Below are 24,094 nucleotides of genomic sequence, written 5' to 3' on the forward strand. Positions count from 1 at the left end.
AAAACTTTCAAAAACTTTAAAAGCAGACAGATACCATTGTAGGAAGGTTGTGTTGGGGGATGAAAATGCCATGGTGCCCAAACTTAAAAACAGATGACAAAAAAAGATTTTATTTCATGCCATTTATTTATTTATTTATTTATTTATTTATTTATTTATTACCAGTTAATCTAATCTTTTCCATAGCTTCTCTGAACTTTGAATTAACCTTGAACAATTCATGCCTGAAATCTCAGTTCAAAATGGCAGTGTTATAAAGTCAAATTTAATTCAAATTTAATTCAATAACATTTTGGTTTTATTTTGGCACTGATCCTAAAGTGGGCAAAATGCCTAAATAGGGGTTTATACTAATCTAAATACAAGAAATGTCTGTAAAGTCTTTTCGGTGTTAACAGAGTTATGTTTTCACTGAACTGATATTGTAAAGCAATAATACATGGTTATAAATCTCTGAAGATGACTAATTATAGTCTAGGCCCTTTGTTGCTTATTTCGTAGCATGTGATTGTGTTCATTTACTGCACTTACCTGAATCTGATCTTAGATAGCCAGCATACCAAATACCCAGTAATATCGGTGGGTACTACACTCACGCATTAAATATGTTGTGTGCTTACATACCATTATGGGAGTGAGCTCCCAAACACTAGACTTCAACCTCAAGACACAGCTCAGTAGGCTCCATTGTACTGATTAGATCACCAATTACTACAATGGGAGTTCAGACATGTATTCCACAGATAGGCACACAAATTTAAAAATTTACTCTTGAGCTGACTGCTGCCTAAGACTGGAATTCATTTCACCTGAATTTAAAAATCTAGAAATTGAACAGAATTATTGACTCATAGAATAATTTAGGTTGTAAGGGACATCCAGCGTTTATCTAGTCCAACCCCACCCTCAAAGCAGGTTTAATCACATTAGGGCGATCAGAGACATTTCTGGTCAAGTCTTGAAAACCTCCGAGGGTGGAGATTCCCCAGCTTTTCTGGGCAGTCTGTGCCAGTGTTGATCACCTCCTTGGTTATGAGTATTTTTCTTTACATCATTATCAGAATCTCCTGTGTTCCAACTTGTGTCCATTGCCTCTTGTCGTATTGCTGGACACCTCCAAGAAGAGAGTTTGCCTCTCCTGTGTGCTTTGATCAGATAGCTGCAGACGGAAATAATGTTTCCACGAGCTTTTTTTTCTACACGCTGAACAGACGTAGCTCTCACAGACACTTCTTGCACAACCTGTGCTCCAGCCTGACCATCATGGTGGACTATGGGAGACTGGCAAAGGCCTTCCTAAAGTCAAGGTATAAAGGATTCATTGCCCTCCCTTTGTCCACTGCGCCAGACACCTTGTCATAAAAGGAAATAAGGTTTATCAGGCTCTTCTTAAATCCACGCTGATTCCTTCCAACCACTTTCTTGTCCTTCATATTTTTAGAAATGTCTTCTAAGAGGATTTGCTCCTTCCAGGAACTGCACCTTCCCAGGAACTGAAGAGAGGCTGGCCAACCTGTAGTTCCCTGTATCCTCCCTCCCAAAGAGAGCAAGACATTTGATTTCTTCTAGTCATTGGGAACATCCTCTGACTGCCAGGACTGTTTGTTGTGATAGATAGCAGTCTTCTAATGACATTAGACACCTCCATCAACCCCTTGGATGCATCACAGCAGGTCCCATTAATTTGTGCACACATGGGAGGGTTAAGTTATGTATAAATGTATGTTACTCTGCAACAGGTATTCCTTCACTCACATAGACCCTGCTAGGAGGCTCAGTGACCTGAAGGGCCTTGGGACAAGTTGTACAAGGGAAAACTGAGGCAAAAAAAAGTATTGAGTATTTCAGTCTTTTCCTATTAGATCCCCTGCTTGACTGAACAACAGGCCCTTAAGCTCTTTAGCCTTTCTTTTGCTCTCAAAGTACTTACAGAAACCTTTCTTGTAGTCATTCATGTCTCTTTCTCCTTTTAAATCCAGCTCAACTTTGTTTGTCCTCACTGTGTTCCTACATGTGCAAGCAATGTCCTTGTACTCTCCCCCCACATCTCCTGGTAGCCTGTCCCTACTTCCACTTTCTATATACTGCTTTTTTTTTGTGTGCTGAGATCAGTCAGGATCTCCATGTCCATCCATGGTGACCTCCTGCCATCCTTGTTCAAATTTCTGAATGTAGGGGTGGACAATTCTTGAGCTCTGGGGCTTGCTGTCCTTGAAAATCAGCCAGCTCTCTTAGCCCTCTTGTCCTCCAGGGCAGTTTCACATGGGATTCTACCAAGTACATCCTTGAACAGACCAAAATCTCCTTTTCAGAAGTGCAAGTTCACAATTCAGCTCTTTGTCTTGCTCAGTTCTCTTAGGATCTTAAAATCCACAATTGCATAGTTACTGCAACCAAGGTTGCCCTTGACCTTCGTACGTTCAGCCAGTACTTTCTTGTTTGTGAGTAGCAGGTGTAACGGAGCACCTTCTCTGTTCAGTTTATTGATCACCTGTATCAAGAAATTGTATTAATATATTTCAAATATTTTCTAGATTGCTTGTTCCCAGACACTGCTTTTCCAGCATGTATTGGTGTAGTTAAAGATGTCCATGAGTACCAAGTTCTGTGGTTAGGAGGCTTTGTCTTATAGTAGTTTTCAGCTACCCTCTCTTCCTGATAATCCATTCTAATCTAGTTATTTAAGCCCTTTCTGTAGTTGTCATTGAAAATGACAATTTATTCTGCCTGTTATGTGTGTATTTGTTAGGATGGCATGATAAAAAACTCCTGGAAGTACTTTTATTTCAACAGTAACTCTCACTAGAGTCTAAATAAGTAGTTTAAGCATTTAACTTATAGGTTTCTAACTTTTAAGCAGGTAACATTTAGCTTTGGTGAAGTTAAGTGTGCTGAACCTGATCATGAGCACAGCAGGAAATTATGGTACACTATGCTGAAAGTGCACGGCTAGTAATCATTTTTAAGATTTGTGCTTTGTATTCACTTTCCATGATACAACAAAAAATGCTTATTGACAGTATAAAAATACTAGTGAAAGTCTATGAAAATTGTTATATCTGTAATCATTGCTCCATTTCACTTTGATGAGGGTTGCATTCTTTGAAAGACTACATTGACATAGTTTATTTTCTTCACACTGAAAAAAAGTTAAAACAAAAAGACAATTGAAGTGGGATTAATCTACTCACAGTTAGGCAACAGAAAAATAGTTTTAAGTCAAAGTTTTTAAGTCTGATTTAGTCACATTGTGATTCATTTACAGTCACAGGAGAGAACAAGTACCTTCAGAGTGCGATTCATCTCTCCATGACATATGTCTAGGACAGCTGAGATGAATCATTCTCTGGAGCCCCCAGCTCTTTCCACCGATGACAGAAAGAGCCAAGGGCTTAGAGTAGATGTATAACCTTTAGATATCTTAAGTGAGATGAATCTCAAACTTCCAAAATCATTTCTTCATGTTGCAACAGATCCCTTTATCCAAAGTCAGTTCTGGAATCCCTAGAGCAAGCATGAAGGGTCTTCATTTAAATAAGGAATTGGGGACTCAGAAGTACTCAGCATGGATTCACCAAGGGGAAATCATGTCTGACTAACCTGATAGCCTTCTACGATGGCATGACTAGATGGATAGATGAGGGGAGGGCGGTAGATGTGGTCTACCTTGACTTAAGCAAGGCGTTTGACACGGTCTCCCACAGCATCCTCATAGGGAAGCTTAGGAAGTGTGGGTTAGATGAATGGACAGTGGGGTGGATAGAAAACTGGTTGAAAGATAGAGCTCAGAGGGTTGTGATTAGGGGCACAGAGTCTAGTTGGAGACCAGTGACGAGTGGTGTTCCCCAGGGGTCAGTACTGGGTCCAGTCCTGTTCAACATATTCATCAATGACCTGGATGAGGGGATAGAGTGCACCCTCAGCAAGTTTGCTGATGACACCAAGCTGGGTGGGGTGGCTGACACACTGGAAGGCTGTGCCGCCATACAGAGAGACCTGGACAGGTTGGAGATCTGGGCAGAGAGAAACCTTATGAAGTTCAACAAGGGCAAGTGTAGGGTGCTGCACCTGGGGAGGAACAACCCCATGCACCAGTACAGGTTGGGTGCTGACCTGCTGGAGAGCAGCTCTGTGGAAAGAGACCTGGGAGTCCTGGTGGACAACAGGATGACCATGAGCCAGCAATGTGCCCTTGTGGCCAAGAAGGCCAATGGCATCCTGGGGTGCATCAAGAGGAGCGTGGCCAGCAGGTCAAGGGAGGTCATCCTCCCCCTCTACTCTGCCTTGGTGAGGCCGCACCTGGAGTACTGTGTCCAGTTCTGGGCTCCCCGGTTCAAGAGGGACAGGGAACTGCTGGAAAGGGTGCAGCGGAGGGCTACGAGGATGATTAGGGGACTGGAACACCTCTCTTATGAGGAAAGGCTGAGGGATTTGGGTCTCTTCAGTCTGGAAAAAAGACGTCTGAGGGGTGACCTTATCAACGCTTATAAATACTTAAAGGGTGGGTGTCAGGACGATGGGGCGAGGCTCTTTTCAGTGGTGCCTGGGGACAGGACAAGAGGCAATGGGCACAAACTGGAACATAGGAAGTTCCACCTAAACATGAGGAGGAACTTCTTTACCCTGAGGGGGGCAGAGCACTGGAACAGGCTGCCCAGAGAGGTGGTGGAGTCTCCATCTCTGGAGACATTCAAAACCCACCTGGATGTGTTCCTGTGTAACCTGCTCTAGGTGATCCTGCTCTGGCAAGGGGGTTGGACTAGATGATCTCCAGAGGTCCCTTCCAACCCTATGATTCTATGATTCTATGATTCTATGACTTTTGAATTCTAATGAGCATATTAATAGTCTGGATGGGGGTGGAGAAAATCGTTTTCTTACTAAAGAGCCTACGTCCACAGCTTGTTTTTTTACTGGGAGATGCCCTAACTTCACCACATCCTTTAGTTTCAGAAAAAGAGAGCATTGCTATGTAGATCCTCTGCTTATGACAGAAATCAACACTTGACATTGAATCAATATTGAATGCTGCTTACCAAGAATTTCACAGACGTTTCAAAATGGTTAAGCACTCTTACAAGACTATATTTAAAACTGAATTGCCTCATGGCAGACAGTAGCACAGATCTGAATACAGAACTGCGGTCCCGCTATGATTCTGCAGAATTGGTTACAAATGCCCATGCCCATTTCTATAGCTCAATCCTACCACTAGACACTCTAGTATCTATAGTAGCAGATCTATATCTTAAGTATAGATCTACACAGCACTATACTATCTATAGATCTATAATATAGCTCTGCACTGTAGTATCCCGTCTATGCTGTAGTATCTATAGTATCTATAACATAGTAGAGAGAATCATAGAATAGTTTGGGTTGGAAGGTGGAAGGGACCTTTAACGGTCATTAGTCCAACCTCCCTGAAATAAGCAGGTCATATTCAACTGGGTCAGGCTGCTCAGAACCCCATCCAACCTGACCTTGAATGTTTCCAGGGATGGCACATTTACCACCACTCTGGGAAACCTCTTCCAGTGTTTCGCCACCCTCATTGTAAAAAATGTCTTCCTTCTATATAGTCTGAATCTACCCTCTTTTAGTTTAAAATCATTACCCCGTGTCCTATCACAACAGGCCCTGTTATGTGCCTCTTTTGTAGTGAGGGGCCCAAAACTGGGCACAGTACTCGAGGTGGTGCCACACCAGTGCCGAGTACAGGGGGACAATAACTTCCCTTGTCCTGCTCACCACACTGTTTCTGCTACGGGCCAGGATGCTGTTGGCCTTCTTGGCCACCTGGCCACACTGCTGGCTCATATTCAACCCCCAGGTCCTTTTCTGACAGGCAGCTCTCCAGCCACTCTTCTCCAAGCCTGCAGCGCTGCATGGGGTTGTTGTGACCCAAGTGCAGGACCTGTCACTTGGCCTTGTTGAACCTCATACCATTGGCCTCAGCCCATCACTCCAGCCTGTCCAGATCCCTTTGCAAAGCCCTTCTACCCTCAAGCAAATCAACACGCCCGCCCAACTTGGTGTCATCTGCAAAATTCCTGAGGGTGCACTCAATCCCCTCATCCAGATCATTGATAAAGACATTAAAGAGAACCAGCCCCAACCAAGCCCTGGGGAACACCACTCGTGAATGGCCACCAGCTGGATGTAACTCCATTCACTACCGCTCTTTGGGCCTGGACATTCAGCCAGTTTTTCACCCAGCGAAGAGTACACCCAAACAAGCCATGAGCAACCAGTTTCTCCAGGAGAATGCTGTGGGAAAGCTTCACTCACACACTGAATTCAAGAGTTAGTTGCATGGGAAAAAATGGAGACCTGGTTTTTCAGAAATATAGGACTGTAGGAACGTTCTGAGATTGACAGCTTGAATTTCTTCTCATAAAAATTACACATTAAAGGTGTAATTCTTTTCATGATTTTTCAGTTAAAAGGTTTTCAGTTAGCTGCCTTGCTAGCCAGACCTCAATGTAGTCGGTAGACGGACACAAGTACATGCATGAGTGTGACTCAGGAAATCATCTTCTGGTGATTCGCTCTTCTTACCATAGACAAAGGTTAGGAGACTTACACTAAAGGCTTGTCAACTAAAAATAAGTGAAATGAATTCATACTCAGAGTTTAACAACGATGAAGATATTTGATATCTATTCTGAACCCATGTACATATCACAGACCATAAATTTCACCTTTATGCAGAGCCAGCAATAGGTCTTTGACTACAGAAATTCTACTTTTTGCTGTAGCAGATTTTCTGTGTCAACATGGAAGCCTTGATTTGAAGACATCACTAGGCAGGTGCTGAGAGAGGAAATATAGTTTATTGGTTCCTTCTGATTCAGATAGAGTGCAAAGGGTCAATACCTAGTAGAAGTTATTTGTGTTCTGAGTATTATCTTCAGAATAGCTCTTTATTGGTCTGCTTGGTCATATCCAGATGTGCACCAGCCATATTAATGTCCCAGCTCCTGGAACACAACCCAGTTCCCATCTGGAAGACTTTTTTTACTTTACACTGCTTCAGCTAAGACCAATTGTTTTTTTGAGTTCCTACAGTAAAGGAGCTTTGGGATTGCAGTTGGTTTTGTTTGCCACTGTCTTGACACATAGGCAGAGTTAGAGTTGTGACTGCCTACGCTTGTGGTGCTGTTCTGGACACTGGCCATCTGCACAAGATTGTCTACCTTGGAGATCAGGCTTCTGGGTATTTTGAAGCAGATGTGCAATTTCTTGGAAAAATGGTTTCATAAAACTAAATCTAGGTTTCATAAAGCTAGAAAACTGAATCATATAGGAAAACATTGGTTTACTAAACAATCTCATTAAAAATACTATTGTGGAGTTGAAATATTCCAAGAAGCTGCTTTATCACAAGTTTCAGGAATCATTTTCATAGACAAGCTTTGACAACTCTTCTATATAGCTTGAAATATTCACTTCATAACCTGCGACTGTAATTAAAAAAAAAAACATCAACAATCTTCCACACCTTTTTTATTGGAAAATACTCCATTACAATACTATATCCCTCAAATTTCTCTGGCAACCTGCTAAGGAGGTGAAATAACTTTAGCAGGAAAATAATAATGGAAAAAAAAATAATCACTCAGTGTAGTGAACTTTTCACTTTGGATTTTTGTACCATTATGCTCATTTCTCATATACTTATTTTCACTCTGCACTTTCCCACAGAGAAAACTGATTCACTTAGAGGAGCACGGCTGAAAGGGTACAAAGAAAGTGTGTTAAGAGAAAATTTCTCTAGTAGGAGTTATTTTGCTTGGCTTTCTATTGTATGAATTGTCCTGAACCAGCTCCGTTTTTTCAACTGTCCAAGGAAAATTGAATTTTGCTGCCTCAAGGATGAAGCCTGGACTGTTCTTACAGTGAGAGGAGTGGAAATACTAATTATTGTTTCAAAGAAATTATTTACAGAGGTTATTGCCTGTGACACCTGCACTCCCCTCTTGGCACTGCAACCCGGGCTTCCTGGGGCTTTCACATAGCAAGGAGGTCACCAAGACCATGACGGTTTTTCTACCCCTTGTCAAAACATGCTGTAAATAAAAAGGTTAAAGCACATATCTACTTGAGGTACACAGCCAATTCTAGCTTTGTAAAAAATTCTAGCTAAAAAATCACAAAGGTGTCTAGAATGACCAGAATCCTTTGTCAGCTGTCTAGCTGTCTGTTAACCTCTCTCCACCTGAGAAAGTCCTGTACATACATGGCACCTTTGAAGGAGTCATTTGGCTATAATACACCAAACTGTTGATTGACAGTGTCTGGAATGATGACAGAGGTTAACAGTACTGCAGTGTAGTGCATTTAGTCAAACAAACTCTATTTCTCAAGATGTGCAAAGGTTCTACGCTGGCTTGCTTACTACAGAGAGTATATCTTATTTTCTATGCAAAGAGCAAGTTTTCTAATCCTGTCCCGTCAGTGATAATGCAGACAGGTATACAGCTACTCATCCATCAAGAGGCAGCAGTTGAGTCAAAGCTAGTAATCAGATTTCTGAAAAATGTTTTGTGCTTAGTAAAGCTTTATTGAAAAATTCAAATACTTCTGACCTGATGTGATGTAAGAAAAATTTCTTCTGCATGCTTCAGGATGAATCATTAATGCAAGATGATATTTAAAAGCCCCTACAAAAAAGGCATGATGGAAGACTCAGGGAACCACAGACCTGTTAGTCTAATCGCCGTTCCTGGAAAAATTATGGAGAAGATTATACTGAGTACTATTGAAAGGCATTTGAAGAATAACGCAATCATCAGGTACAGTCAACGTGGGTTCACAAAGGGAAAGGCTTATTTAACTAATTTCATAGCCTTCTCTGATAAGATCACACACCCAATGAATGAAGGGAAGGTGGTAGTTACAGTTTTTTTCTGGATTTTAGTAAGGCTTTTGATACTGTCCCTCACAGCATCCTTCTGGACAAGTTGTCCAACTGTGGGATGAGTGGGATCACAGTGTGCTGGGTGAAGAACTGGCTGAAGGGCAGAGCTCAAAGGGTTGTAGTGAGTGAGGCTACATCTGGCTGGCAACTGGTCACCAGCCGTGTTCCTCAGTGCTAGGGCCAGCTCTGGTCTATATCGTTAGCAACGATCTAGATGCAGGATTTGAACACACCATTAGCAGGTCTGATGATGATACCAAACTGGGAGGTACTGTTGACGCTCTTGAGGGACAAGAGGCCTTGCAGAGGGATCTAGATAGATTGGAGCATCGGACTATGATTAATGGGACAAAATTTAACAAGTCAAAATGCTGGATTATGCATCTAGAACTGAATAATGCCAGGCACGAGTATAAAGTGGGAGAGGAATGGCTGGAGATGAGCCCTGCAGAAAGGGATCTGGGGCTGCTGGTCGACAGCAGGCTCAATAGGAGCCAGCAGTGAGCCCTGGCAGCCAAGAGGGCATCCCGTGTCCTGGGGTGGATAAAACACAGCATAACCAGCCGGTCAAGAGGGGATTATCCCACTGTATTCAGCATTGGTGTGGCCTCACCTTGAGCACTGTGTGTAGTTCTGGGCCCCACAATTTAAGAAAGATGTGAAGGTCCTTGAATGTGTCCAGAGGAGGGCAACAAAGCTGGTGAAAGGGCTGGAAGGAATGTCCTTTGAGGAGTGACTAAGGACTTTGGGCTTTTTGAGTTTGGGAAAAAGGAGGCTGAGGGGTGACCTAATTGCTCTCTTCAGCTTCCTGAGGAGGGGACGTGGAAAGGGAGGTGCTGATCTCTTCTCCCTGGTATCCAGTGATAGGACGCATGATAGTTCAAAGCTACACCAAGGGAGATTTAGATTGGACATTAGGAAGCATTTCTTTACTGAGAACACTGGAACAGTCTTCCTGGAGAGGTGGTCAATGCCCCAAGCCTGGCAGTGTTTAAGAAGCATTTGGACAATGCCCTTAATAACATACTTTAACTGCTAGTCAGCCCTGAATTGGTCAGGCAGTTGCACTAGATGATTGTTGTAGGTGCCTTCCAACTGAAATAGTCTATTCAGTATGCATTTAATTTTTAGGAAAACTTGTTCCAAGTGACAAAAGGACAACTAAACACAGCTAAGCACTGTGAGGAACTTATAAAACCCTGTTCTGACAGCTGAAGGAAACAAAGAGCATACCCATAGAATGCGTGTATTGGGTGACACACTACAATAATATCCCTTTGGAAAGTATGAGAAGAATGAAAAAAAAAAATCAAGAAATAAATGGTGTTTTACTTTGTGGATTGCCTTATTTGGAATATACACCAAAATGTACACAAAAGGCTGGCAGATTTGACAAGGGACTTTTAAGAATCATAGAATCACTTAGGTTGGAAAAGATCCTTAAGATCATGCCGTCCAACCATTAACTTAACTCTACCAAGTCCACCACTAACCCATGTCCCCAGGGATCATGTCTACCTGTCTTTTAAATACCTCCAAGGATGGTGTCTCCACCACTTCCCTGGGTAGCCTGTTCCAATGCTTGACAACCTTTTCAGTGAAGAAATTGTTCCTAATGCCCAATCTAAGCCTCTCCTGGTGGAACTTAAGGCCATTTCCTCTCATCCTATCACTTGTTAATTTGGAGAAGAGACCAACACCTACCTTGCTACAACCTCTTTTCAAGTATTTGTAGAAAGCAATAAGGTCTCCCCTCAGCCTCCCCTCACCAACTACAGGAGAGGGAAAAATAATGTTGGTTTGATGAATTTTACTCCTAGAGAGTAGATTGGAGATGAGAAAAATTTTCAACAATGAGAACAATCAACCATTGGAATAACCTCCCCAAGGAAGTGGTGGATTCCCTAACATTGAACACTTTTAAGATCCAGATGGACAGGGTGCTGGGCCGTCTTGTCTAGACTGTGCTTTTGCCAAGAAAGGTTGGACCAGATGATCCTTGAGATCCCTTCCAAACTGGCATTCTATGATTCTATGATTATTACACACACACTTGCTACAAAATTAATGTGCATTCTACATAATTTAATATTTTAAAACAAGGAGCAATGATTTTAAAACATTTTGTTTTCAATCGCTCTCTGCTAAAATAGACTCATAGTACATAACTGGTTGTTCTCAGGTATATTCGCTTTTTCAGTTATGCAGAACATTTAGGAACTGTATTAAAATTACTTAACATTGAATTTGATAGTGGCAAGGAAGGATACACTGGTAAGACAGTGAAATCAGAAAACATCATATAGTTCTATATTTCTCACAGACTGCCTGTCTTATTTGAAAAGCTGTTCTACTTCTGCTGTTTGAGTTATGAGCTCTAGGTTTTCCTTGGGTTGTGTACTCCTCAGCGTCATGGTCTTGAAACAGAGATGGAGATTCTCTGCATAAATGTGACATTAATATTATGAAAATAATGACATTCAAAAACTGCAAATGAATATTTGCTTGTTCATTTTCCCAACTGTCTTGTTGGAGAGAGGATACAGACTTCCCAAGAAGAAATCAGGCCAAACAGGGAGGTAAACATAAATGGGAAAGTCGTAATGTCAAGATATGGTCTCTTTTTTAATGCTGTTCATTTGTTTTATCCAACAACCCCTTAATCCAAATCATGTAACCCCCAACAGAAAACCCAGGCCTTCCTTCCACCTGCTCTGGACTTCCAGGGAGAATCTGCATCGCCAAACAGTGCCACAGGTGCCTGCTCCGTCTTTGTCCAGCAAACCTTGCCTACCTTCCTACATGCTTGCACAGCATCAACAACAGGACTGGAAAATATTGCATACTGCTTAGTCAGTGAGGGCTCCCATAAGGAGGTAGATACATCATTAGGCCACCTTATAGTAAGGAAATGAGGGAGCTCAAATGTCATTCCTCCTGTGCAACCACCTCCACATCTCTGGTCTAGTTTGGTTGGCTGGTTAATGGAAGTGGTTCTGACTAGTGTCTCTGATATGATAGGTAACATATCTACCAGAATGGGGAGGTTCAGCTGAAGTTTTCCTGTTTTGTACATCTAATTTTTCAATAAATATGAGACAAGAACTGAGACACTTGGCAGCACTACTGCCTGGTAATGGGATTGGAAGGATGTGAGTAACTTCATGAGCAAAACCAGAATTATCTTCAGATTCTTACGACTATAGCCTGCTGGCAGCTTGTGGGTCATTCTGCCACGTTTGGAGAATAAGGCTCTAATTTCTAATTGCAACTATACCTCTATGAGTAAAGGGAAAAAAAAATCCCTTCTCTTCTACCAGAATACTCTTGGAAGAGATTTGTAGTTTTTCAGCACTACTCTCCAGCAGCACCAATCCATATCATATATTTTTGCAGGATTGGTTTATGGGCAAGAACTTTCATTCTATCACCTGTATGTCCCTAGATATCTTCTCAACTGTGGTTTCCTTATGTAAAACTTTGTAATCCGTTTTATGGCAGCTATGGCCTTCTGCTGTGGTGGTTTAAAGCAGAGGAAAGAGACCAAAAAATTGTAACAAAGGAAAAATTAATCAAATCATGAAAGAAAGGGGACAAAAAAGAACAATGTAGAAAGCTGAGGAGACAAAAACAAATAGAAAATACTGGAGAGACAGAAACCATGCAACAGTAAGGTACAAAGGGAAGAGACAGGAAGAAGAAAGCCCATGGAAAAAATTGAAAAGAAAATTTAATTTTATCCATTCATTTCCATCCCACACTTCTGTTGTTAATTCTGAAAGAAGAAATGATCAGCTTTGTGCAAGTACCTCAGGATTTGGCCTATTCACTCTAGCACATATGTAAATTGGATGTTGCACATTTTGAGATACTAAGGGTTGTAGGCAAATCTTCCATCACTTTCACAGGTTGTGACTCAGAAGTCTTCATAATTTCAACAAAATAGAAAGGCAAGTCAAATCTCATTTAAACTGCATGAATGTGAATTCACCCATTGGATCCAAATATAAATTTTGGGTTTTATGAGAAAGGCTTAGCAGAGGGAAGGAATGGGTATTGAGTAACATTGGGAAGAAAGAACTCAAATTAATTTTGCTTCTCAATACAGGGGCACACACACAAAAAAACCATAAAATCAATAAGTAAATGGCTAAGTGAAATATAGCATTTAGTTATTCTTCAAGCATAATTGAACTAACTGGAATTTCTTACTAGAGGCTGGTGTGGGTAAGGCTGGAGGTTTACATTGATGATCAAAGCCTATTAACTGAGCAGTTTCAGTTGTAAAGTTTAGGTACGTCCCTGTTTTTCTGTTGATGTTACCATCAAAACTGCCAGCTAGACTTGATTTCAAGTGGCCTGTCCATTTGAGTAAGAGTTTATGAGTAGGAATAAAGCTCAAATAAAATGTTCGAAATAATGAAGTATATATGCAGGTAAATAGAGATACATTAATCTTATGTGGTCAATAGACTATATGAAGATAGGTTTTCTAATTTATGCAAATAGACAGAATTAGGACACAAAAAAAAAAAAAAAGAAAAAAAGTATCTGGAATGTAACAGATTTGTAAAATCCAGTTCACCCTCTACTGAGTCCTTCATAGAGCTCTACAGGACTTCAAGTGACATTTTCATAAGTGATGAATCACTCAAATTTATTCTTTACAATATAAATATAGTCCTTAACTATTCAAAAAACTGAAAATGCAAAGGACATTAACTATTTTTGCTGTGACAAGATATATTTACATTTCAGATGGTCTTGTTTCTGAAGGGCGTTCCTAGTAGGTCAACAAAGGTACACTGGGAAATTTCCACAATTCTAAATATGGAGGCTTCTTACTCAATGAACCTCATACACTTTCCTAGGTTATAAGATATTGCACTTGGGACTACTTTGCTTTGTTTGCGGTTTATTTTTGTTCTGTTTATACCTGACTTGGCTTATTTTTCACTAACTGCTATTTTTATGAGACTTTCACAATTAAGTTAGTTTTCTATGCTTTCAAATTTTACCAGAACAAAGTTATCGGCTGATGTATTCCCATGTCAGTGAAATTGGGGTTTTTTGAGTTCAGCAAAACCAGAAGAAAGATTTTGGTGTTTTCAAATCTTTTTGTTTTGTTTTGTTTCCCCAACATACACCAGGTTCATCAGGTGATCTACTAGACCACCACTTTGTGCAGGCCTTCCCTCTCCTGTATTCTTTGTCTACCAATCACAGTTACAATGCAACTATTACAAGACAAGTAATACTTTGTCTAATAGTATCAGAATTTCATAATAGTCCTTTTCAGGCAGCAACTGTCTTTACCTCAATGGCAATAACCCAAATGAGCATTGCCAAGATCAACACTTCAAAATACCATCACCTTTTTGTTCAGAAGCTAACTAGGGTCCAGTATAGCAGTCTAGGTACTTCCTGAACAGCTGTTCTAAAGGAAAAAAAGGAAGACCAGCTATGTAACATTTTTGTAGGAATTTCCATCCTCAGTGATATTTAAAACTCAATTTCATAATCCCCTGGGAAACCTGATTTAACTTAAAACCTTGGTCTAACTGCAAATTTGGCATCATTCTCATCAGAGGCTTGGACCAGATAACCTTGAAAGGTCCTTTCAAAACTGAGTTTTTCTTTGATAATAAATATCAGATGGATACTTTTTGTTCTATTTCTTCATTTTAAAAGGCAAAACGAAACAAAACAAAATAGATATCATCATCTACATTTACTCTTCATAACTCCACTTCTGGACACTAGTTTTCCTGTATCTCCATTTTAACATTTATATAATGAAATATTGAACAAAAGAGATCTGAAGTGTCAGATATATGTAAGAAAGACCAAATACGATTTAAGTCTGGGAGAAGAGAAATAAAAACAAGACTTCTAAGGTGTCTTAGTCTCCAGCACACATTTAAAAAATAGTTCAAACACATTTCAACCAATTTCAACTTCATTTTGCTTGCCTCTCTACAGCTTAACTTTCTCAGCTGGCCCCCAAGAACCAGAATAATTACATCCAAATTACTTTGTGGAAATGGTCTGTGGTCCATGCTACCCCCATGGGCTTGAACTGTGTCTGGCAGAGGTTAAAATCACATCAAGAACCATGCTGAAAATCCTGCAGCTCAGATGACCTCTACAAATGCTCAAACCTGTGCACATGCCCTGTTTAATTTACTAACACAGATATAGTTTAAAAGTCCTAGTTATGATACTTATAGCATTACTAGCCAAAAGCAAAACCAGGAGTATTACATCTGAAAATACAACAACAAATAATCTCTGCTCATTTATTCCTCTGAGTCCATCTTTTCTGTCTCCATTTCACAACTCAAGAACGGAGCCAAGTGGGCAGGCTGGGCATGAACCCTTCCTGCCTTCCACCGCATCCAAGCTGAGGAGCTAATGCCTGTGTTTCTAATCAGCTAATTAGAACACAAATAAGCAGTCTGAAGGGATTAGTCTCGCATTCAAAGAAAATCAACTACTCTTATTAATAACTTGGTTTATATATATAAACTGACGTGGAAAAATAAAACATTTGATATAAGGAGCAAGAGCAGTGTCTTTTCTAGATGAAAAACTTATTGAGAGGCAAAACGAGTGCTTTTGCTTTCCTTCCCTCTTCTTCAAGGGCCTTTGGAACATCAGTAATATATATTTTTCTATTATAATCCTGTTGCATCTGCTTTTCTTGCAGTTAGGCCGAAAAGAAGCAAAGCTTCCAAAATTCCTTCATCCCTGAACTTAAAGAAAAAGCATAAAAATTAAAGTACTTTTTTTAAAGTGATTAAAAGAAGTTAAAGAAAAAAATCCTCCTCTATATTCTTAAAGAAACTAACGTCCCAAAATTGACAATGTAGTATTCGTATTTCCAGACCTAACGTACCTATTCACTTTAGAGGTTTGCAAACCAATATGTGTATTTGATTAAGGTTCAGAAATGCCTTTTATAAGGTCATATGAACTGGCACATTAAGTTCGTTCACTTGGCATAAAAAGCTGTTTGAAAGGTAAGTAACACGCTGTATACTATGTATAAAGACAGTTAACATTTCAGTGTCACTACAGTCCTCACTTCTCACTTCCGCTGGGTTTTCTGCTTTGTCTGGAAACCTTGTTGTACTTCAGAACTCGGAACCTGTAAACAAGTGAGAATTTCAGTCAGTTAAAGTGTATTTTTGGTTTCAAAAATGCTTATGTAAAACTAGCACCTGTGAACTTGGACAAAGCTCTCCAGAGTGCATGGAGGCTAGCATTTGCTGCATCCCAGAATCCCAGGGAAAAAAACTCGTTACTTAAATACACTTGGTAAAATATATTTGCATAAAAAAATCCTAGCATTTTAGTTAACAAGAAATGTTTAAGTCCTTTCTCAGTTAATGCAAATTTGTCCAGGAGTGAGAAAATCTAGCTTAAGTGCTGAACTATTTAATTTGCATTCTTCAGCACCTTGCCCTGCAAGGGGTCCTGGTGGCAGAGACAATGAACAGGGACTTGCATTCTACATTAGGGATCCTTTCAGTGTAATATGAAAACGTAGCATCTTTGGAGCTCATTTTGTTAGTTCAAATGAAGAGGCAAAGATGTGCATAACCATGATGGAATGCATACTTAGCCAAGCCCGCTCCACATTGCTGTAGTAGTTCTGTTTACCTAATATAACACAGAACAGTGCAAATCAGAACAGTCTGCTGATTTGGCTAGTGAAGCTAAATCACCCAAACAGGCGATAATCACAGCTTGACTTAGCTACGGGAAGCAGAGCAATCTGAGTACCTACAGTGAATCCACTTAAATATTGCATCTCTAAATCTTATTGTTATCATACATTATTAGTTTGTTGTTCTTATTTGCCCTCTTTGCTTAATAACACAGACTCACTACACTGACTGAACATAAATAGGAAGGTTTCACCTAGACAAAATAGCAATTTTTGAATAGTGTTTAGCCCAGAAGAATCAACTACCTAACATGAAGACTGATTTCTCAAAGTAAACAAGAAGGTATTTAATGTGCCGTCCCTGTAAACCTTCACACTTTCCACACATGCTATACTAAAAAATAAGGCAAAAAGTAAAGGTGAAGTTGTCATTTTCTTAAAACTGAAATAAAAATAAAGAATTTTAATTTCTGCTCCATGACTTTTGATCTTAATTTTGGTTGTTGTTCTTTTTCTGGAATTAGGTAAAATAGGGTTGGCTGGACCTCAGAAAATACCCAGGATGTATTGCCAGATTAAAAGCTTATACCATGTTATTCCGTGAAATTTTGTTCATCTCTTTTTCCACTGAATGGCCTTTTCTAAAACAAACAAACAAACAAACAAAAAAACAAAAAAACACAAGATACAAATGCTGTCAGATACTGTCAACACTGAGAGAAATAAAAAAGCCCCAGTTGATTGTGGTTTTTTTTTTCCCTGCATAGTTTTAATTTTATCAGGATAATTTTGGATTTGCTTTAGCTCAGGCACAACTCTAATATGGTTTTCCATAACTGGGAGATTCAGTATTCAATACAAACGTTGTGGTTCACCTCTACAGCAGAAAATCTCTAGATCTGAGATCATTGGTGAAATCTGCACCATGGAATAAACCCTACTTTTACAACATTTCCCACTTTAGAACACTTCAGGAGTCTGTGCTGATAACAAGAATCTCTTGCTAATGTGTGACATAACAGGCATTAAACTCATAATCAGCAAAAATAGTATACTTTTTTAAAGATTATCTAATGACCTAATGAACAACATTGTATACATGTATGCATTCTCCTCATCGTTTCTCCAGAAAACACAGAAATAGAAAACTCAGATAAATTCACAATTTCGCCTGGTGATTTTTAATATAAGAACCCATACTGGCTTTTCATTTCAAGAGCATCACTTGTTCTTATAATTAGACAGTTAACTTTTCTCAAGCTCTTATCAAATCTGCTCTGTGCTTTTCATATAAATATCCCTTACTTGATGAATTTTCAAGCAAACTTTCCCATGTTCTTCAGGGTAGGCTTCATGTTTTAGGTGGAATTTCTAACTCACCATAAAAACAATACACATATTCCCTAAATGCCTCTTCTCTCTTATACTTTCAAAAAGCTTGACTGCAACAAGATTGCAAGTACATTTAGCTCACCCTTTTTCATGCTAATGATATTAGTTTATTTCCTTATGATCCCCTATTTGTGATTTGTCATCACCTGCCCTGTTTTACATATCTAGATCGTCTGCAATGCAATGACAATAAAATTTGCTTTGTCACCTCAGATGTGCATGTGTTCATAAATCTATTTGTTCCTCAGCAGCAAACCTCATATTTTCTATTACCATAATAAAGCCACTTTCTTGAATAGCAGAAGCACCCAGCCATCATGTTTCTCCCAGCATCTGTGCTATTTTACTTGTCCTTATAGAAAGAATTCTCCAACAAGTCTCCAAAAGTTTTTTTTCTTTGATATTGACAGATCGTCCATAATTGAGTTCCACTTCACACCATCAGAGTCATCAAACATCCTTGTCTCATGCACCTAGCGTGTTTTGGTCAACAGGTACTACCATCCCCATATTTGGGCTAAGAAGCATGATTCAACAAAATTAAAGCTAAAATTAAAATTCTGGTAGCTGCATGAATTAGGATGAAGTCCTATAAATTTTTGGTTTGCATGGAGCACCAAGTTTTAAAATCCAGTGATGAGGTAACAAGAGCTTGAATCATATGAAGAAACCAGTTGAAGACAACTGAATCATTTCTTCTCATCTTTACTGAAATACACTACGCTCACCATTTAGAAATCATATAGCACTAATTCTGGGGTGAGAGATTTCTTACAAACTCAATTTTATTTCAAGTACGGGGTGCTGGTCCTTCCAGTTACCTTGTCTTTGAGATAGAAATTATCTTTTCAATCTGTATTTAGGCCTATGGAATGGTAGTCTTGTTTGTAACACAGGCTGCTAGACAATGTCAGTCCATAAACCTAATTAAATAAGGATGTGGGTTTTGGTGGCTCCAACACCCAAAAGGCATTGGTTTAATAAATGAATGAATGAACAACAATTTTTATGCTAATGAAAATGGTATGGAAAACACTGATTAGCTCAAATTTAATATGATAAATGCCATATGAAATCAGTGAAGGGACTTCATGCACCTGAATTTCATTTCGTAATAAGCAGTTCATCAGCAGCACCTAAAAATATTTTGTAGCACAAATGTCAGTACATTTGTAACCATAAATGTACCATGCTTAATCACATTTGGCCTCCAAGATTAAACCTGTATGTCTCATAGGACTGTTTTAAATACATGGCAAGATAGGAATGAGACTGCTGTTACTGCTTTTTGATATCCAGAAATTCAGCTCAGATCCCTGCTGAGATGGACGTCCTTAGAATTTGTTAAGTGTTGGAATTCAAAACAGTTTTATTCATCTGCCTTTAAAATGTTGAAAACTTTTGATGTGAAACAGCTCATTTAAAATGTGACTTTGCTGAACCTTTCTCTCTACTATTGGGAACACAGAGGAAGGAGCAGTCATTTCTATTGTACTGTGAGGAAATCTCCATATTTTTTATTTGATTATTCATGAAATGCCATTGAACCACTTATCCCCTGGAATTTCCCAAGTAAGAAACTAATGGAGGTTGATCTAATTGGTCAGGATCTTCCTTTTACCATATAATCTATTTTTCTGAATACATAAGACCTTCATGCGCACCCATTTTCTGGCACCTATTGTAATTAATTCATGCCAATTAAGGACTGCAGAATTTGGCCTGTAATTAGGATATGACAGCCTATGGTACTCAGAATTGGAAATTTGATGGAGTCCTCAGCACAGGAAAGACATGGACCTGTTGAAGAAGGTCCAGGGGAGGGCCACAAAGATGATCAGACGGCTGGATCACCTCTGCTATGAGATCAGGCTGAGAGAGTTGGGGTTGTTCAGCCTGGAGAAGAGAAGGCTCCAGGGAGACCTTATTGTAGCCTTCCAGTACTTAAAGGGGGCCTACAGGAGAGATGGGGACAAATTTTTAGCAGGGCCTGTTGTGATAAGAGGGTAGATTTAGGCTAGATAGAAGGAAGACATTTTTTACAATGAGGATGGTGAAATACTGGCACAGGTTGCCCAGAGAGGTGGTAGATGTGCCATCCTTGGAAATATTCAAGGGCAGGTTGGATGGGGCTCTGAGAACCTGATCTAGCTGAAGATGTCCCTGCTCATTGCAGGGGTTGGACTAGATGACCTTCAAAGATTCCTTCCAACCCAAACTATTCTATGATTTTATGTTTATAAATTTTGCAGTTTGGGAGGACTGACTGAGTCCTTGATTGTTTTGATTGTTAGCACTGAAGCAAGTAACTGAGTCTTTAAAAATAGATAAAATAACAATCATTAGAGGAAAGAGCATGTAATGATGGAACAAGCAGTGGCTCATTTAGGCTGACAATAGCTTCTTCTTTTAACTAGAATTCCCCAGTCCTGTTTCAGCCCCAGACCTCTTAATGGAAAAGTTGTAACTTTGGAAAGAGCACTTAAAAACTGACTACTTAAAGACACAGCATATACCCTTAACAACACAATTAGAACTTACCTAGCAGAGAAATCAGCAAGTGATGCTCCAAAGGAAAAGGCTATTTTCTGACACTGTGGATGATATGAAACATCCATAGCTTTACAGTGAAGGATTTGAGGCTGGAAAGTAAATGGATTCACTGTCAGTTTGAAAACAACAGCAAATATCACAACTCAGTTTGATTCCTGGCATTGGAAAAAGCTGCAAGAACCCAGTGGACTACAACACTTTGCAGAAGCCAGCATAACGTACACAGCAGGGATAGAGAGAATTATAACACCATCTCTGGACTGGATGAATTCCTTATGAAATCATTGGGCAATATTTCAGGAGAAGGTGAACAGGCCATCAGCCTGAAGTAAACAAGTTATTTAATCATTTTCAGTGAGGCAAAGTTAGCTAAGCATGGATGATATCTGAAATAAATATAACAAAAATTAAAGAAGAGCAGTAGAAAATCAAGATGAGAGAAGGAACTGTGGCTTATACTGGCTAGATAACTGGAAAAAGGTGTAAGTTTGCAATATCAGTAAAACCCAGCCACCAGAAGACCATCAGGACATTATTTTTGTAAAGAGAAAGTTTTTACTGGAGGGTCAAGAGGTTAAAGTCTGAAGGAGGGATTGGATATGCCCTCCAGGTAAGAGGGAAAGCCAGAGTGAAATGGTTCAGCTGCTCCCCAGTTGTGTCCTGGAGCAGCTCCTCCCACTCTTCCAGAAAAGGGTCTGGAAGTGCCCGTTGCTCCGTCAGTCAGAGCAGAAAGAACATTGCAAAAGGGGAATACTTACCTCAGAAGACTAGTTGGAGCAAAGCCAGGCAAGTCCTCAGGGAGGATACACCATGTCCTGGGTTCCTGCTCTCAGTCACCTGCTGGAAGAGAAATTTGCCAGTTAAACAGGGGCTCTGGAGACAAGTTTCTTTAAACTAAAAATCTGTGAACTCATACCTCCTTTTTCTCCTCAAATATGCACAAAACCTTGGTTGGGTACTAACAAATACCCCAGCATAACCACGCTGCTTCTGCGTCAGTGAAAGCATTTTGCTGAGGCCAGCTGGCACGGAACAACATATGTCTGTACCGGGTTGCTTTGCCTCCAGAAAAGAGTAACAACAACCAAACCACCTGCGTGGAAATGCTCCTCGGTGCACTCTGGCTACTGAGCCAAGTCTGGGAACTGTTTGGGGAAGCCATCATTGGCATAGGCCAAGGTCGGTGAGGGACAACTTCTAGCCATTGACTAGCGTAGGTAAAAAAGACTTTTCAGTGCTCAGGAATATCCCGTGTTTCTGATTTCACTAGTACAGCTACTGGCACAAGGCTCCTGTTCGTGCTTGCCCAAATCCCCTCGGGGGAAACTGTTTCCTCAGGCTGCTACTTGGATGCTATTTGGTAAAATTCACTGGTTTTTTTCAGAGAATTTAATACATTCTGAATGATTCAGAAGGTATGTTATGTATTAATATAAATTGTTCTGACCTCAGAAAAAAAAAACAGAACCAAAAACAGTAGGGGATCAGGACCAGATCGCTAAAAGTCTTAGAAAGCGGGAAAATTGTTGGATAAAGTTAAGAAACACACAAAATTAAGTTTCATGTAACAGAAAAGACGTAACCAAGAGAGATATTAATACTGCAAAATGTACAGAGGAATGGAAGATAGACTGAAACCATCATTCCGTGTGCTCTCACAAAAAGAGTCAAAGGATTAGAGGTGTCCTTGGACCACAGATGTTTCTATGGAAATGCATGCCACATTCTATGACTGAATAAAAAATATCAGACTCCAACATTAACAAATATTCTTATAGATGCCACGCAGAAGCCTTGGAAAAGAATTTCAAATTATTTGGGACAACACTTACAGGATTAATGTTGTAAAGGAGAATTATAAACTTAGGACACAGAGGAATGATTAGGAATGATCCCCTTAAAGGATAATTTATCAGGCTGTTCCAGTAAGTGGTATATAAAATCAATAAATATTGATTTAGCAGTAGCCTTTTCTTTTTACAGTAGAATCTCTGCCTGTGTTTTGTCTTCCCCAAAAATGCATCTTCTAGCCACCTTCTATCACTTACTACTGCACTAGGTGCAGAATGAATGGATAAAATTATAGTTTGACCATTTTCTTTTTTTCTTCCTGTACCATATCTGTGGAAAAAAATACGGTGAGAATGTGCGTGAGAAAATTTGTATACCTTTGACTTGTTCAAAATGCATAGCTCTGAAGAGCCAGCCAGTATGAACCAATCATAGTAGTAAAAAAGTACTTATGCCTTTCATTTTCTGCTCAAAAAAGAAAACCAAACCCCAAACAATAAAAATCCATGGAAAAAATAGCAACCCCAAATGTATCACTCGCATCAAATGTAGTTATACACGTCACTTGACTTTGCATCTACACTCAAGGACTTTCCCTCTGGGCTGAAATTTTAGAGTAAAATACTATTTGTTTTCTGGTTTGTAACATGTAAAGGGGAATTCAGAAAATCAAGCTCTTCGTATTTGTTATCCACTGGGATTAATAAAAAATTTATCATGTCTTGATGTGCTTTTCAATGTATAATTTGTTTGTTTGTCAATTACTCCTGAGTGCTAGGAAAAAAAAAAAAACACAACAAAAAAAGGCATTTATTTCAGCATTGCAATGCAGTAACTTTGACTAATCAACCACTTTATAAGAAACACTTCCTGATCATTTTTCCAGGTCTTAAGCACTGGGTATATTTATCCCATGCACCTTTGGGAGTGTAGCATTCTCAGTGCTATTTTTTACCCTCTTTTGCAAGATTGTGCATTGTTTGCCAGAAGCTCCTGTTTCACAAATGCAATTTTGTGTTATTCCACAGGGACATTGAAAAACCAGCCAACAAATACTATAAATGACTCACATTCAATCTGGAGGCAAATAAAGTCATCTTTTCTACTACTGTAGCTACTAGTATACAATTTTGCTGTCATTGTCACTGGGGTAAATTGTTTGTGACTCTACTGAGTTCAGTTTAATCTCTCTGGAATTACAGCAGTGTGACAGAAAACCTGTTATCCTCCACTTAATACAGTCTGAACTTTGATCTCTGTGAAGTACAATATTTTTAACTGTCTCAGAAATCTTAGGGGGTCCACATTCATTTATTCCCCTAACAGTTTATGAAAAACTAAAAATCCTAAATCTCACGGCTTAAGGTAACCTGTGAGTGTGGGGTTGCATCCTGCAGTCAGTTCAAGATCAAAGATCCCAAGGTTCATAAGCCTTAAAACACATTACAGGATCCTTAAAGACTGAGGAAACGTAGATCTGACTGCCTTTGGAAGACTGTCACTCTCTTCTAAGCCATGACTGCTTCTGTCCCCACTTTTGCCCCACAATAAATGTGAATTAGTTTTCTTCACTTTATTAAAACGTGAGCTGCCTTGCAGCCGCCACAGGGTATCGGTGTGCTAGTTGCTTCACACTAGCTAACCTCATTTGATTCCTGACCCCTTGTTTGAGCCCTCAGCCCTTCAGTCACTCTGTATGGTAACATGTCTTCTGAGGAGCGATTCAGGAGCTATGCTGGAAAGGCAGTGTAGTTTTGGACAAT

General features: G+C 39.7%; 1 long non-coding RNA gene across 1 annotated transcript; it reads right to left on the reverse strand.

The window, feature by feature from the left end:
• Positions 1-301: 301 nt before the first annotated feature.
• On the reverse strand, positions 302-21,382 carry LOC134513983 (uncharacterized). Its single transcript, XR_010070595.1, has 3 exons — positions 21,299-21,382; positions 20,529-20,629; positions 302-2,491 (listed from the first exon to the last, which is right to left on the reverse strand). It is a non-coding gene; the product is annotated as an uncharacterized LOC134513983 (long non-coding RNA).
• Positions 21,383-24,094: the final 2,712 nt, after the last annotated feature.

This window comes from Chroicocephalus ridibundus, chromosome 3 (assembly GCF_963924245.1).
Source record: "Chroicocephalus ridibundus chromosome 3, bChrRid1.1, whole genome shotgun sequence".
NCBI classification, from domain to species: domain Eukaryota; kingdom Metazoa; phylum Chordata; class Aves; order Charadriiformes; family Laridae; genus Chroicocephalus; species Chroicocephalus ridibundus.